Below are 16321 nucleotides of genomic sequence, written 5' to 3'. Positions count from 1 at the left end.
GATGGCCCAAGTGCTTGAACCCCTGCCACCCATGCGGGAGACCTGGATGGAGTTCTTGGCTCCTGGCTTCTGCCTGGGCCAGCCCTGCCCCATTGTTGCAGCCAGTTGTGGAATGAGCTAGCAGATGGAAGAACTCAATCTCTCTTTGTGTGTGTGTCTCCACCTCTTTTTGTAACTCTGCCTTTCAGATAAATAAATAAATCTTTAAAAAAGAAAAAAAGATTCCTGATGGTCTGGAAAGTAAAAAAGAATCTATAGATATGGGCAAAATTGTTAACACAGTTTGCTTGAACAAGCAACTTACATAGCAATGGCCCTATATTTTATGGAATGGCAGTGACAGGGAGTAGCAATACTGGGGGATAGGATTTAAAGACATGCACTGTAGGAAGTAGAATATCTCCACTCATTCATTTAAAAAGCATTTATTAAGTATCTACATGCACATGAACTAATAGGCAGCCATACAGGTTTGTTACCTGAATGAATAAACAGGTAATTACAGGTTGGTGCATTTAGAGGTGGCTTTTAATACATATATAAACTTCTAATGAAGTGTTTTACTTACTTAGAGGAATGACATGTGTATAATTTTTAAATGATGATGTTAAAGATGCCAGCTTGGAGTTAAGCATATCTGAGTACCTTTTGATGCTAAGAGTAATAGCCCATAATTTTGAAGTGGCTAAACTCTTGGCCATCAGTTGGCCCTACTATGAATTTTAGTGAGTGAATGAATCAAGTCAGGAGGCCCATCTTCATGATGAACATTTTAAAATGATAAATAAGGAGCCAGCATTGAGGTGTAGTGGGTAAAGCCATTGTCTAGACCACCAGCAATGCATATGGGTACCGGTTGGTGTCTTGGCTGCTCCACTCTGATCCAGCTCGCTGATAATGTGCCTAGGAAGATGTCTCAAGTGTTTGGGACCCTGCTATCCATGTGGGAGACCAGATGGAACTCCTGGCTCCTGGCTTTGGCCTGGTCCAGCCCTGGCTGTTGTGGCCATCTGGGGAGTGAACCAGTGGATGGAAGATCAATTTCTCTCTCTCCCTCCTTCCCTTTCTCTTTGTAATTCTTCAAGCAAATAAATACATCTTTATAAAAAAATAAATACAATGAAACATTTTGAGGTCAAAAGTTCTTCAAAGAGCCTTTACTTTTGCAACTATTTGTACTATATTTTTGGACAATGGATAGCTTTCTTGAACTATTGAGAAATGACCTGAATTAGTGGACAGATTTGAAAAAAAGAACTTGTGCCATATGGCCAAGTAGATCTTGTATAGCTTTATCACTCTGAATGAAAAGAATGTGTCTTTTGGGGCATAAATATGAAACATATGTGGTATTCCATGCTACTCACAACACCGATTTGTCTTTACTCTCACATATATAACAATGAACATTGAAGAAAACAGCAGGCACTGCAAAAAAAAGTCACCTATAAAGCTTACAAAACAGCAATCACTAATACCCTGCCTAAGTACAGCAAAATGTGTCCAGGTTACTGGGAAGTCTTAGGGTGGCAGTGTTATTCAGTCTCCAAATAGTTTTATCTAAAACTATGTTCCCCTTTTTGCTGATATGTTTACAGTTTCTTTGTGTGAACAAAAAAGAGGAAGTATCTCAACATGATTAAGTTTCCTTAAATAATGACATGGCAAAATATATGAAAACTGACAGGAAAAACAAGCAATTATAAGTAAATTCTTCATGAAAATTTTTGAAGTTTCTGCTGGGAGAAACACTAAGCCTGTTCTAAACTGGGCTTTTATTATAGTGTGGTTTGGTTTGTTTCAGAGTCCATTGTGAAACATATAACTTGATATACGTACACGGATTGAGGTGCAGTGAAATTGATTATCTCGTGAAGGTAACAACCTGCCAGAATAGCCACTGCTACAAAAGCTGATGCAGCTGCCACAGAGATTGTCTTGCTGTCAAGGAAAATACTCCCTGTGCATTGCCTACTGTCAGACTGCTCTGCAAGGGAAAACGAAGACCATCTGGCTGCTACCTTCCTGTGTCATTGGCACAGAGATGTTGCACTTTGTAAGCAAAAGGGCAATACTCAGTAAGCCAAGTTATAAAAAATGCCACTGGGATGGGAGTTGTGGTGCAGCAGGTTAAGCTGCTGCTTCAGATGCCAGTATTCCATATCAGAGTGCTGGTTTGGATGGAGTCCTGGTTGCTCCACTTCTGACCCAGTTTCCTGCTAATGCACCTGAGAAGCAGTGGATGATGGTCCTAGTACTTGGATCCCTACCACCCACATGGGAAGTCCAGATCTAGTTCCAGGCTTCTGGCTTCTACTTGGACCAACCTTGGCTATTGTGGGAATTTGGGGAATGAACCAGTGCATAGAAGATCTCTGTTTCTCCCTATTTCTATGCCACTTTGTCTTTCAAATAAATAAACCTGTTATAAAATAAATAAAACTAAAAAATGCCCTTTTGGAGTTTCTCTGGAATAATAAGACATTCTTTTTCAATTCTATTGCAAAGAAAGATGTGAAACCCATGCAAAGTTTTTCATAATGTGCATCCTCCATGAAATTTTTGAAGACCCATGCATGTAACCTTTGTGTAAGAATGACTGCCAGTCTAGAGGTCAACCTTATGGCACTGGAAGGGCAGCACATCTTCTCCAGTCACTAAGGCTGAACTTCAGCAAAGGTGAAACTGAGGTGGGTTTGGACCCTTTCTCCCAAAGCAGCCAGCAAGCATCACCCATCCCTGGCCTAGGATTTGTGTTGCTGGGCTGTGTGGCTGGGGAACCAGTGCACCAATACTTGGGGTTTTGTTCTCCTGGTTGAACAGTTCTTAGCACTCTTGGCCCTCGGGGAAATTCAGGACAAGCTCTTTCTGTATCTTGAGGGCTGGCCTGACTGGCAAACGTGCCTGGCCAGAGAAGGACAAGTTGTGGTCATCTGTCCATTCATGTGCCAGTGTTCTGTACTCAGCACCAGTTGTTCTAAGGATGGCACAGAGGAGGATTCAGGGATTTATGAGCTTCTGAATGGCTGCCCTCTAAGGACATCGGAACCAGTGCACCAATACTTGGGGTTTTGTTCTCCTGGTTGAACAGTTCTTAGCACTCTTGGCCCTCGGGGAAATTCAGGACAAGCTCTTTCTGTATCTTGAGGGCTGGCCTGACTGGCAAACGTGCCTGGCCAGAGAAGGACAAGTTGTGGTCATCTGTCCATTCATGTGCCAGTGTTCTGTACTCAGCACCAGTTGTTCTAAGGATGGCACAGAGGAGGATTCAGGGATTTATGAGCTTCTGAATGGCTGCCCTCTAAGGACATCTGGAGTCCCATATGCTACAGCGTCACCCCGAGTTGCAGCTTGCTTTATTTTTATTACTGAGGATATTCTGTATATTTTTTAAATAATCATCATCTAAGTCCAAATTTACAATTTTTTGATGACCTTCCAGAATTCAGTAATGAATAAAACACAGCTAGGAACATCATGTTAACCATTTAAGTATACTAGAATCTGCTCATGTTCCTTAAGCCTCCCTCCAAAATAAGCCTGAGATTTGGCATATGACAAGGAAATATTTAGACAATAGAGCAAGATCCTAGGAGTGTGAAACAACCTGACTATTGGGACCCCTTGGAGAATGGTGCTGGGGACAAGCCCTTCTAAAGAACCATCCTTGTATCATGATAGCCTTTTCCTAGGTCTCTGTCTGTGTGACTGAGAAAGGCAATAATTTCCAAAAACAAGTTGTTGCATATTGTTAGAGTGAAAAGGTGAAAGAGAAACTTGTAATTTTTAATATTCTTTGTCTAATTAAAAAGGCAAAAACAAGGATATATGTTTAGTCTAATAATGTAGATGCTGATTGAAATGCCTATATCACATGTCAGAGTGCCTGGGTTCAAATCCTGGCTCTACTTCAAATTCCAGTGTGCACCCTGGGAAGCAGCAGGTGATGGCTCAAGTTCTTGGATATTTGCCACTGACGCGGGAGAGCCAGATTGAGTTCTGGGCTCTGGCATTAGCTTGGCCCAGTCCCAGCAATTGCAGGCATTTGGGGAGTGAACCAGCAGATGGGAAATCTCTCGTCTGTCTCTCTCTGGTTTTCAAATAAATGAAAATCAATTACATTTTCAAAAACGGGGACTGGTGTTGTGGCATAGCAGGTAAGGCCATTTTCTGTAGTGCCAGCATCCAAAATTGACACTGGCTGCTCCACTTCTAATCCAGCTCCTTGCTATGGCTTGGCAAAGCAGTGAAAGATGGCCCAACAGCTTGGGCCCCTGCACTTGCATGGGAGAACCTGGAAGAAACTCCTGGCTCCTTGGCTTCAGCCTTGCCTAGCTCCAGCCGTTGCGGCCATTTGAGGAGTGAACCAGGGGATGGAAGACCTCGCTCTGTCCCTCCCTCTTTGTCTCTAATCCTGCCTTTCAAATAAATAAATCTTTTTAAAAATTTTAAAAGACTTGGATTTATTATTTGTTTTATGAGGGTTGATCCTAAGCAAGGGACATAAATTTGAAGAAACTAGTTTTGTTTAATATTTTTACATCTTCAGTGAGCATACTAAATGCCAAGCACAGTTCTAAGTAGTTTATAGATGTTAACTCATTTAGTTTTCATAATAATCCTCTGAGGATAAAACTGAATCTTTTCGTATTTAGGAAACTAAGACGTGGAGTGATTTAAGTAACTTGCTCAAAGCTATTTAACCAGGAAATGACAGAACAATAAAATGTCGATAAGCCTTGCAAATCTCTGTAATTTTCATCTGTTTTTTTTATTGGATGTGTTAATTTAAAAGGATTGTGTCTGGGGCCGGCGCCATGGCTCACTTGGTTAATCCTCCGCCTGCGGCACCGGCATCCCACATGGGCGCCAGGTTCTAGTCCCAGTTGCTCCTCTTCCAGTCCAGCTCTCTGCTCTGGAAGGCAGTGGAGGATGGCCCAAGTACTTGGGCCCCTGCACCCGCATTGGAGACCAGGAAGAGGCACCTGGCTCCTTGCTTCGGATCAGTGTAGCTCTGACCATAGCTGCCATTTAGGGGGTGAACCAATGGAAGGAAGACCTTTGTCTCTCTCTCTCTCACTATCTAACTCTGTCAAATTAAAAAAAAAAAAAAAGGATTGTGTCTAATCACAAGGGATAGAAAAACTGAATCTCATCAGCAATTATATTCAGAACACTCAAGAGCTTGACCTAGTCTTGTATTAAAGCTTGGCCTTGGTAAGAATACACACCAACTTTGTCCTTCTAAAAGCTCACAAGCAGGTGATGACCAGAGAAAAGTGTGTGATCATATCCTCCTTTTATGAGATACACACATTTGGCTTTCAGTAACTGAAATCTAGTGTACAACTTTAGCATCAGATGATTCTATTTTGTAAAAAGGGGACACGTTGTTTTAGAAAACTTTTATTTAATAAATATAAATTTCAAAAGTACAACTTTTGGATTATAGCAGTTTTCCCCCCATAACCACTCGCCCACCTGCAAACCATCCCATCTCCTACTCCCTCTCCAATCCCATTCTTCATTAAGATTCATTTTCAATTATCTTTATATACAGAAGATCAGTAAAGATTTCAACAGTTTCACCCACACAGAAACACAAAGTATAAAGTAATGTTTGAAGAGTAGTTTTACTGTTAATTCACATAGTACGACACATTAAGGACAGAGATCCTACATGCAGAATAAGTGCACAGTGACTCCTGTTGTTGATTTAATGATTGACATTCTTATTTATTACGTCAGTAATCACCCAAGGCTCTTGTCGTGAACTGCCAAGGCTATGGAAGCCTCTTGAGTTCACAAACTCCAATCTTATTTGGACAAGGCCATAATCAAAGTGGAAGTTCTCTCCTCCCTTCAGAGAAAGGTACCTCCTTCTTTGATGGCCCGTTCTTTCTGCCGGGATCTCTCTCACAGAGATCTTTCATTTAGGTTTTTTGTTTTTGTTTTTGTTTTTGTTTTTGCCACAGGGGGACGCTCATTTTAAAAATAAAACACAAATACTAGTTCTTTCTGTGGCATGAGATAAAGAAACAGTACTGAAGCAGTAAATTCTAAAGCTCAATTAATTGCCTATGAATTTTAATGTTGTAAAATCTATATATATTTAAAGACACATATACAGTTATTAAGACACAATTGATGGTTAAGCTGTGTAATACAGAAGCAACTAGTCTTTTTCATTGGTTTGCAGTGTGAACAAGATGATGTAGATGGCCCTCCCTATCCGTGGGATGCAGATTCAACTGGCCTTGGATAAAAACTATTTGGAAAATCAGAGCCAGTGCTGTGTTGTAGCAGATTAAGCCACAGCCTGCGATGCTGGCCATCCTGTATTGGTTCAAGTCCTAGCTGCTCTGCTTCTGATCCAGCTCCAGGCTAGTGTGTCTGGAAAAGCAGCAGCACATGACTCAGGTACTTGGGCCTCTGCCACCCATGTGGGAGACCCAGGTGGAGTTCTAGTTTCCTGACTTTGGCCTGGCTGACCCTCAGCAGTTTTGGCCATTTGGGGGAGGGAATCAGCAGATGGAAGATCTCTCTCTTTCTGTCTCTCCCTCTCTATTTGTCCCTCTGTCATTCAAATAAATGAAATAGATCTTTCTAAAAAAATATTTTTAAAGGAAATAAAATTTTTGATCATCTATGGCCAGCACCACGGCTCACTAGGCTAATCCTCCATCTGTGGCGCCGGCACTCCAGGTTCTAGTCCCGGTTGGGGCACCAGATTCTGTCCTGGTTGTTCCTCTTCCAGTCCAGTTCTCTGCTGTGGTCCGGAAAGGCAGTGGAAGATGGCCCAAGTGCTTGGGCCCTGCACCCGCATGGGAGACCAAGAGGAAGCACCTGGCTCCTGGCTTCAGATCAGCACAGCCTGCTGGCATAGCAGCCATTTGGGGGGGAACCAATGGAAGGAAGGCCTTTCTGTCTGTCTGTCTCTCTCTCATACTGTCTAACTCTGCCCATCAAAAAAAAAAAAGAAAAATAAGTATTTCATCTGTACCGAACATGTAAAGACTTCTTGTAATCCCTAAATAATACAGTATAATAAATATTTACGTAGTATTTATGTTGTACCAAATATTTTTTTCTGTAACTTTTTTTTAAACTACAGACCTTTTTTTTTTTTTAATATTTATTTATTTATTTGAAAGGCAGAATTACACAGAGAGAGGAGAAGCTGGTTCACTCCCTAATTGGCTGTAATGGCCAGAGCTGTGCTGATCTGAAGCCAGGACCTTTTTCTGGATCTCCCACATGGGTGCAGGGGCCCAAGGACTTGGGCCATCTTCTACTGCCTTCCCAGGCCACAGCAGAGAGTTGAATCGGAAGTGGAGCAGCCAGGACTCGAACCGGTGCCCATATGGGTTGCAGGCACTGCAGGCAGCAACTTTACCCACTATGCCACAGTGCTGGCCACATTGTACCAACTATTAAAGGCAATCTGGAGATTTTTGAAAGTATATGTGGAGGGGTGTTTATCCTAGTGGTCAAGACCATGGTTAAGACACCTGCTTATATCAGAATTGGAGTTGGAGACCTGGTTCCAGCCACTGACTCCAGCTTTATGGTATTGCAAACCCCAGGAAGCTGCAATGATGACTAAAGTAGTTGGGTCCCTACCATCCATGAGGGAGACCTGGATTGAATTCCCGGCTACTGGTTTTGGACCAGCCCAGCCCTGGCTATTGCACACATTTGTGGAGTGGACCAGCAGATGGGGGCTTTCCCTCCCTCTCTCTCTCTCTCTCTCTCTCTCTCTCTTGTAAACAAACAAAACATTAAAATAAGATCATAGAGCATACAGGAGGATGTGTGTATGATGGCATTTTATGAAACTGACTTGAGCATCTGAAGATTTTTAAATCCTTGGATGTCCTGGAACCAAGAACACTAGAAGGACGAGTGTGTATGACAAAGTCCCACTAAGCACAGACTCGACGGAGAGAGGGCATGGGAAAGTAGGGGACCTTTGAGGAATGGGAAGGATCAGGCACTCTGGAGAAGCAGTGGGGAGAAGAACATTCAGCTCAGTCAGGAGGGCAAGCCCAGAGTTCCAGAAAGAGAGCTCTTTAGGAGGCATATGTCACTAGGTCCAACATGAACAGATTGGGCCAGAGCTCAAAATTCTCTCCCAAAATTGACTGAAGGAAAGGACTCTGACGTGGTATTTCTTTTCTTATTCAGCTGCCCTACCCCACCTTCAAGTATTTTCTGAAGTTCTGGAGTTGTTACTGTTGGAAAACTTGCATATGTTTACTGTTCCCCAAAATATGCAAATACTCTCGCAAATGTCCTTAACGCTGCTGAAAGAGAAGGAAAAAAACTAATATTCAATGAACACCCGCTCTGTGTCTTGCCCTGTTCTAGGTGTTTTACACAGAGCATGCAATTTAGTTCTTGTAATAGCTCTACAGGGCAGCACTATTATGCCAATTTATAGATGAGAATAGATGCTTAGACAAGGCATGGAATCTTCAGAGTAATGAGGTGAACAGCTATATATGAAACCCTCGGCCCCTTGCTTCTTTTGCCTTTTCTGAGCCTGTTGCCAGTTTTACACTTTCTGGGAAAGTTTTCTCTTAGTGCTCACTGGTGCAACAGAAACTGACAAAAACAACCACAAGGGCTGGGTGTTGTGGTGCATTAAACCCTGCTTGAGATGCCAGCATCCCAATCCGGAGTGCCTGGTTCAGGTCCCAGCTACTCAGCACTTAGGGTATAGCTTCCTGATAATGTGCCTCAGAGGCAGCTTATGATGGTTCAAGGATTTGGGTACCTGACACTCCTGTGGGAGACCTGGATGGAGTTCCAGGCTCCTGGCTTCAGCCTGGCCCAGCCTGGCTGTTATGGGCATTTGGGGAGGGAACCAATGGGCAAAAGATTCTTTCTCTCTCTCTTACTCTCTTTCTCTCCTCTCTCTCCTTCTCTCACTGTCACTCTGCCTTTCAAATAAATAAATATATAAATAAGTAGATCTTTAACACAACAATAACAAGCATGTGTGTCTGGCCTACAGGTTAAGAATCTGACTGGGACACCCACATCCCATATTGGAATACTTGGATCTGACCCTCAGCTCTAGCTCCTGACTTCAGCTTCCTGATAATGTGGAAACTGGGAGACAGCAAAGATGAGTCAAGTGCCGGGCTTCTTGCCACCCATGTAGATTGAGTTCCTGGTACCTGGCTCCTTGTCCAGCCCAGTCCCAGTTGTTGCATACATTTTGGGGGTGAACCACTGTATGGGAGCTCACTCTCTCTCTCACTCTCCCTGGCCCTCAAATAAAATTTTTTAAAAATCATAAAACAGCAACAAACAACTATTTATTGTACATCTAGCATGCCAGGCATTTTGCGTACATCATCACCATTAATTTTATCCCTATAATAGCAACGCTATAAAATTAGTATTATTTTCCAAATTTTTAAAAGATATTTATTTACTTAGAAAGTCAGAGTTACACAGAGAGGTCTTCCATCTGCTGGTTAATTCCCCAGATGGCCGCAATGGCCAGCACTGGGCCTGGCCGAAGCCAGGAGCTTCATCCGAGTTTCCCACATGGTGCAGGGGCCCAAACACGTGGGCCATCTTCTACTGCATTTCCCAGGCCATTAGCAGGGAGCTGGGTCAGAAGTGGAGCAGCTGGGACTAGAACCAGTGCCCATATGGGATGCTGGTGTCTCAGCCGGCAGCTTTACCTGCTGCACCACAGTGCTGCCTCCCCCATCTTAATGGTAATGAGTCTAGCCGACACCGTGGCTTAACAGGCTAATCCTCCACCTTGCAGCGCCAGCACACCGGGTGCTAGTCCCGGTTGGGGCACCAGATTCTGTCCCGGTTGCCCCTGTTCCAGGCCAGCTCTCTACTATGGCCCGGGAAGGCAGTGGAGGATGGCTCAAGTGCTTGGGCCCTGCACCCACATGGGAGACCAGGAGAAGCACCTGGCTCCTGGCTTCGGATCAGTGAGATGCGCCGGCCGCAGCGGCCATTGGAGGGTGAACCAACGGCAAAAAGGAAGACCTTTTTCTCTGTCTCTCTCTCTATCCACTCTGCCTGTCCAAAAAAAAAAAAAAAAAATGGTAATGAGTTTAAGCAAGCATGCAGCTCAGCTGCTTCCTTCATTGAAAAAGTTTTACTCAGGAAGTAAAAAAAAAAGTCAGCTGAACTAAATAGTGTGCTTAGCGCAACAGGTGATTTGACATTCTGTACCACTTCTTCATCTCCTTTGCAGACCTGTCCAGATGGTTTGAAGACCACACCTGGAGTAGCACTGACTTAGAAAAGATTAAGTATGGGGCTGGCACAATGGCACACTAGGTTAATCCTCCACCTGCAGTGCCAGCATCCCATGTGGGTGCCAGTTCTAGTCCCAGCCGCTCCTCTTCCAGTCCAGCTCTCTGCTGTGGCCTGGGATAGCAGTGGAGGATGACCCAAGTGCTTGGGCCCTGCACCGGCATGAGAGACCAGGAGAAAGCTCCTGGCTCCTGGCTTCGGATCTGCATAGCTCCAGCCATTGCAGCCATTTGGAGAGTGAACCAACGAAGGAAGACCTGTCTCTCTCTCTCACTGTCTATAACTCTAGCTGTCAAATAAATAAATAAAATCTTAAAAAAAAAAAAAAAGAAAGAAAGAAAGAAAAGATTAAGTATAGGTGCCGGCAATGTGGCCTAGTGGGATAAGCTACTGCCTGTGACACTGGCATCCCATATCAGTGCACAAGTTTGAGCTCCAGCTGCTCAGCTTCCAATCCAGCTCCCTGCTAATGTGCTTGGGAAAGCAGGGGAAGATAGTACATGTGCTTGTGTTCCTGCCATCCCTATAGGAGACCTGGATTAAATTGCTGGCTCCTAGCTTCAGTCTGGTCCAGCCTGGCTTATTGCAGCCATTTGGGAAGTGAAGCAGCATATGAAAGATCTCTCTCTCTCTCAGTCTCTGTCTCTCTCTGTGTGTGTATGACTCTGCCTTTCAAATAAATAAAAAAATTTTTTCTAAAAATAGAAAAAGTCAAGTAGTCATCCAGCTCCTCCCAGTATGAGTAGAGGAGTCAGAATTCCAACCTAGGTCAGAGTGTGCTCTTTCTTAGACCACCCCACCTTGTTAGTATCCAAGGAATGCAATGGCCTTAGCAAACAACTTGGCAACTCCTCATTCTTTGCAGTAATTTCACAGTGTGTACATTTTACTAAAACAACAAGCTATTATTCATTGTTCTTTTAAAATTACAGGAGAGGATGATATTGGTACATGATAATCTATCAAGATGAAAGCCAAAAACTAAAATAAGGGAAATAAGATTGCTCTCTAAAAATAACACAAAAAATCCATACACATAGTGAGTATATTTGACTACAGCGGGAGTAAATCAGGGGGACTGAGTGCATAGATGTGTTGTGGAAAATCTTGGAAGCACCCAATACTCCACTCACAGTGCCCTGGAAACAACCCCAGGGATACGAGCCTGACTGTACTTTTATCAGCAAAATCCCAGTCTTTGTGCTGTGCCCTGTTGGGGCTGACCTTGTGCTCAGGAAGGCAATAGCCAAACCAGGGAAGGAAAGGAAGTCAGAGGCCCAGAGTTGGCTGTGTTTATCCAGCACCAACTGCTGGGTGTTGAGAGGCGATTGTGAATCATCAGGATGCCCAGACCTGGGTCAAACAGCTCTCAAAATCACCCTTGCCTTTATACACTCATTTCTTTTTTTTTTTTTTTTTAAGATTTATTTATTTATTTGAAAGGCAGAGTTACACACACACACAGAGAGAGAGAGAGGTCTTCCATCTGCTGGTTCACTCCCCAGATGGCCACAATGGAGCTGCGCCAATATGAAGCCCGGAGCCAGGTTCTTCTTCCCTGTCTCCCACGTGAGTGCAGGGGCCCAAGGACTTGGGCCATCTTCTACTGCTTTCCCAGGCCATAGCAGAGAGCTGGGTCAGATGTAGAGCAGCCAGGACTTGAACCACCACCCATATGGGATGCCAGCACTGCAGGCAGTGGCTTTTATCTGCTATGCCACAGTGCCGGCCCCAATACACTCATTTCATGTTCACCAAGCAACCTTTGGATTTCCTGGTTTCCCATGGACCTCGCTATCAGAAGAGGGAGTGCCTTGCATTGGGCATACAGAGACCCTAGCCAAGGCAAAGAAATATCCAGGATTGTCATTCAGCAAACTAGAGCTCTGGTTTATATGTAAATTTCTGAAGAATGTGGTTCCTACTAGTCCAGAAGCCAGGAGCTTCTTCTGCATCTCCCATGCAGGTGCAGGAGCCCAAGCACTTGGGCCACCTTCCGCTACTTTCCCAGGCCACAGCAGAGAGCTGGATCAGAAGTCGAGCAGCCGGAACTCTAACCAGCACCCATATGGGATACTGGCCGGCACTGCAGGTGGCAATTTTATCCACAATGCCACAGCTCTGGCTCCCTGTCTTGTTCTTAACTGAGTAGAAGGGAAGATGTATTCACTCATTCATTAAAAAAAAAAAAAAAAAAAAAAAAGTGAATACCTGCTATATACTAGGTACTTTGCTCAGTGTGGAGGAAAAAAGTTGATATTGTTTTTGCCCTAATAAATCTCATAATACAGTCAGGAAGATAATTTACTAAATGCGATTGGAATACAGGTGATAGAAGCTATAATGAATCCTTATCCCCACTTCTATTACAAGGCAGCAGGCTTCTCATCCAGGTGCAGACAGCAACATCATTCATTAACTTCCTTTGCTGGAGTACCCTTTCTATTAACTTGGTGCCAACAATTACAGTGTAAGATTTTTCTCGTTCATTCAGCTGGAAATGTTTTGTTTCTCTTTCATATCTAAACTGCGTTTTGTTTCCTGTTTAATTATCCACATTGATTTTTTAAGTGGGCCAGAGAATAGAGTGCATTTATTTTATTTGCAATTGTGTCATAAAGGTGATTTTTTTCTTCTAGAGAAGAAAGCAAGAGACGAAGATTTAGGAACCCTAGTGCTTGGCTGTCTAGGATTGGCAAAAGCTAAATATGACTTGGAGCAAAAATCTCCTCATTGAAACAAGTTGGATTAGGTCTTTCTTTTCTTTTTTAAATTTTTTAATTTATTTTTCTCCAAGTTTTTGAGTCCTTACCACCTACGTGGGCGATCTAGACCAAGTTCTGGGCTCCTGATTTCAGCCTGGCCCAGCCCTGGCTGTTGCATGCATTTGGGGAGTGAAACAATGATGGGACCTCTCTTTCTGTCTCTTTGCCTTTCAAATAAAATAATAGCACAAACATTACATGGCAAAAAATTGGTACTATATTATCTACACTTTTCTTAATCAAATCCAACAAATCTACCTTAGGTTTATTAAAAACCACATAAAGGACCCAAGTAGGAGTAAAGATCAGAAAAGGCAAAAAGCAAAACCAAGCCAAACCAAACCAAAACACACCCTCACCCTTAATTTACAATATAAACCATCCAATATTGCTTTGGCTAACAATTTTTGTTTTTAAGATTTATTTATTTGAGAGGCAGAGTTACAGAGAGGCAGAGACAGAGAGAGAACAGGCCTTCCCATCCGCTGGTTCACTCCTTAAATGGCTACAATAGCTGAAGCTGGGCTGATCCAAAGCCAGGAGCCTGGAACTTTTTCTGAGTCTCCCACATGGGTGCAGGGGCCCAAGGACCTTGACCATCTCCCACTGCTTTCCCAGGCACATGAACAGGGAGCTGAATTGGAGGTGGAGCAGCCGAGACTCAATGGGTGCCCATATAGGATGCCGGCACTGCAGGCATTGGCTTTACCTGCTATGCCACAGCGCCAACCCCTTGACTAGCAATTTAAAATGCTTTGGAGACGTCGGCGCCGCGGCTCAACAGGCTAATCCTCTGCCTTGCGGCACCGGCACACCGGGTTCTAGTCCCAGTCGGGGCACCGATTCTGTCCCGGTTGCCCCTCTTCCAAGCCAGCTCTCTGCTGTGGCTAGGGAGTGCAGTGGAGGATGGCCCATGTCCTTGGGCCCTGTACCCCATAGGAGAACAGGATGAGCACCTGGCTCCTGCCATCAGATCAGCGCGGTGCGCCGGCCGCAGCACGCCAGCCGTGGCGGCCATTGGAGGGTGAACCAATGGCAAAAAGGAAGACCTGTCTCTCTCTCTCTCTCTCTCACTGTCCACTCTGCCTGTCAAAAGAAAATTTTTTTAAATGCTTTGGAGACTTAAACCACCCTGTAAACACCATGATTGATACAGGAAGTGAAAGCTTAATAGGATTAAAGGAAGTTCATGTGACAAAATAAGATTGAGAATCCATCTCATAAACTTGGCACAAGGCATTTGTTAAGATACCCTCTTTCCTCACGGAACACTGGAAATGATTCTACTCATTTCTATCTCTTTCTTACTCTACATAGTCAACATTTCTCATTTGGGTTTCCTTAAAGGCAGAGAACTTCAGGCAAGTGAAATATTTGTGATTCATAAATAATGTTGGCAATACTGTTGGTTAAAAGAAGCATATAACCATCACATGCCCTCTGGAATCCTATATGACCATGCTCCAAAGCAAGCATGAATCTTGAGGAGCTAGACATTGGAAAAAAAAATATGCAAAGTACACATTGCTACGTGAGTACACACCCTGCAGGTAACCATAGCAGTATTTCAAAATCTACCATTTAAGATGCCCTTTGGATTTAAGAAACAAAGAAACATGGATTGTTTTAGAAAAATATATAGATTTTATTTATTTATTTACTTTGATGTCAGAATGACAGAGAAAGAAGAGAGAGAACAACTTGCTGGTTCACTCCCCAATTACCCACAACAGGCAGGGAGATGAGTACTTGGGCCAATTTCTGCTGCCCTCCTAGGTGCATTAGCAGGAAGCTGTATTGGAAGTAGAGCAGCTGGTTCTCAAGCCAGCACTCCAATATGGGATGTTGGCCTCACATGTGGCGGCTTAACCCACTGTGCCACAACACCAGACCCAATATATAGACTTTAAAAAGTAATTTTGGTTTTTTTCGCCTGCTCCTCTTATCCCTGAGGGCTGCTGGCTGCACCACGCTGACTCTGAACTCTGAGGTCCAGCTGAGCTAGGCACTGCTGTCTCCTCCCAGCCACCATCATGGTTATCCACCAGGACCTCATCAGCTGTGATGAGATGGTCTCTGAAATTTATGAGATCCAGAGATTTCGGCTGGGCTGTGCCTGGAGGTGGAAGGGAAGATAGTCAGTAGGACAGAAGGTAACACTAACGATTTTCTTGTTCAGAAAGCACAGTAATCACTGGTGTTGTCATGAACCATCAGCCTGCAAGTGTATCAAAGATTACAGAAAATCAATCCAAGGCAAACTCGAAGAATAGGGACTGGAAAGAGTAAAACCTTTTATGCCAGGGGCTGTAGGACAAATCAAGGACATCTTTGCTATTTTAAAAAACTACCAGTTCTATATCGGTGACAACATGTATCCAGATGGCACTGTGGCTCTGAGGGACTACTGTGAGTATAGTACGACCCCATTTGTGACTTTCTTTAAGGATGGTTTAGAAATGGAAAAACGGTAACAAAATTGGCAATTACTTTGGCTCTATCACTGCTCGTCAGAACTGGCTGCTGTTTGTCATCCACAACTGATGTTATCTCAAGTTCTTCATTTATTTTAACCATGATTAACTTGGAGTGGAGGTATTGTTTTTAAGGAAAAAAATTTGTCTTGTAGGTTATCTAAAAATAAAATGCATTTAAACTCATTTGAGGGAATGTCTCTTAGTTTAATATACATTTAAGCTAAATCCATCTCGTAGTGTTCCTGGAGAAGCTAAAGCCTGGTTTGTAGACCACTTCTAGAACATAGAAGACTGTCTTCAGATAACTTCTACAGTGAAAACTGCTGAAACTGGAATAAAAACCAAGAATCCAAAGTTTAATTCTGAATTGCAGTAAAGGGAATGACCTTTCTCAAAGCAGTGCTAAGATTTGAAGTGGAGACTTAACACATTTCCTCACTTACAATGGAAGTAGCTAACTCTGGAAGAAATTACCAAAACAATAAGAGATTGATTGAGTTGAGAAAAGTAATTTTGAGAGATGAGATTATGAAACAAAGAGAGTGGCAAGATGAGAATTTTTTTTAAAGATTTATTTATTTATTTATTTATTTGAAAGGCAGAGTTACAGAGGGGCAGAGGCAGAGAGACACAAGTCTTCCATCTGCTGGTTCACTCCCCAAATGACTGCCATGGCTGGAATTGGGCCAATCTGAAACTAGGAGCCAGGAGTGTCTTCCAGGTTTCCAACGCAGGTGCAGGGGCCCAAGGGCTTCAGCCATCTTACACTGCTTTCCCAGGCTA

The 16321-nt window shown here is 43.5% G+C and overlaps 1 protein-coding gene and 1 pseudogene across 3 annotated transcripts in view; both read left to right on the top strand.

Moving 5' to 3' along the window:
* The window catches only part of ANKRD16 (ankyrin repeat domain 16), a 39321-nt gene extending 30049 nt beyond the window's left edge, over positions 1-9272 (top strand). For 2 of the 3 annotated variants that reach the window (XM_062210839.1, XM_062210837.1), the window contains one exon: positions 1805-2448. The gene's annotated coding sequence lies outside the window, so the exon portion shown is untranslated. Of the gene's footprint in view, positions 1-1804; positions 2449-9019 lie in introns of those variants that run through there. The other variant, XM_062210838.1, reaches the window with a different exon arrangement.
* Positions 9273-15094: 5822 nt separating this feature from the next.
* Positions 15095-15535, top strand: LOC133773454 (translationally-controlled tumor protein-like; annotated as a pseudogene).
* Positions 15536-16321: the final 786 nt, after the last annotated feature.

The sequence above is a fragment of the Lepus europaeus genome, chromosome 14, assembly GCF_033115175.1.
Source record: "Lepus europaeus isolate LE1 chromosome 14, mLepTim1.pri, whole genome shotgun sequence".
In the NCBI taxonomy this organism is placed as follows: Eukaryota; Metazoa; Chordata; class Mammalia; order Lagomorpha; family Leporidae; genus Lepus; species Lepus europaeus.
This window is presented reverse-complemented; position numbering and strand designations above follow the sequence as displayed.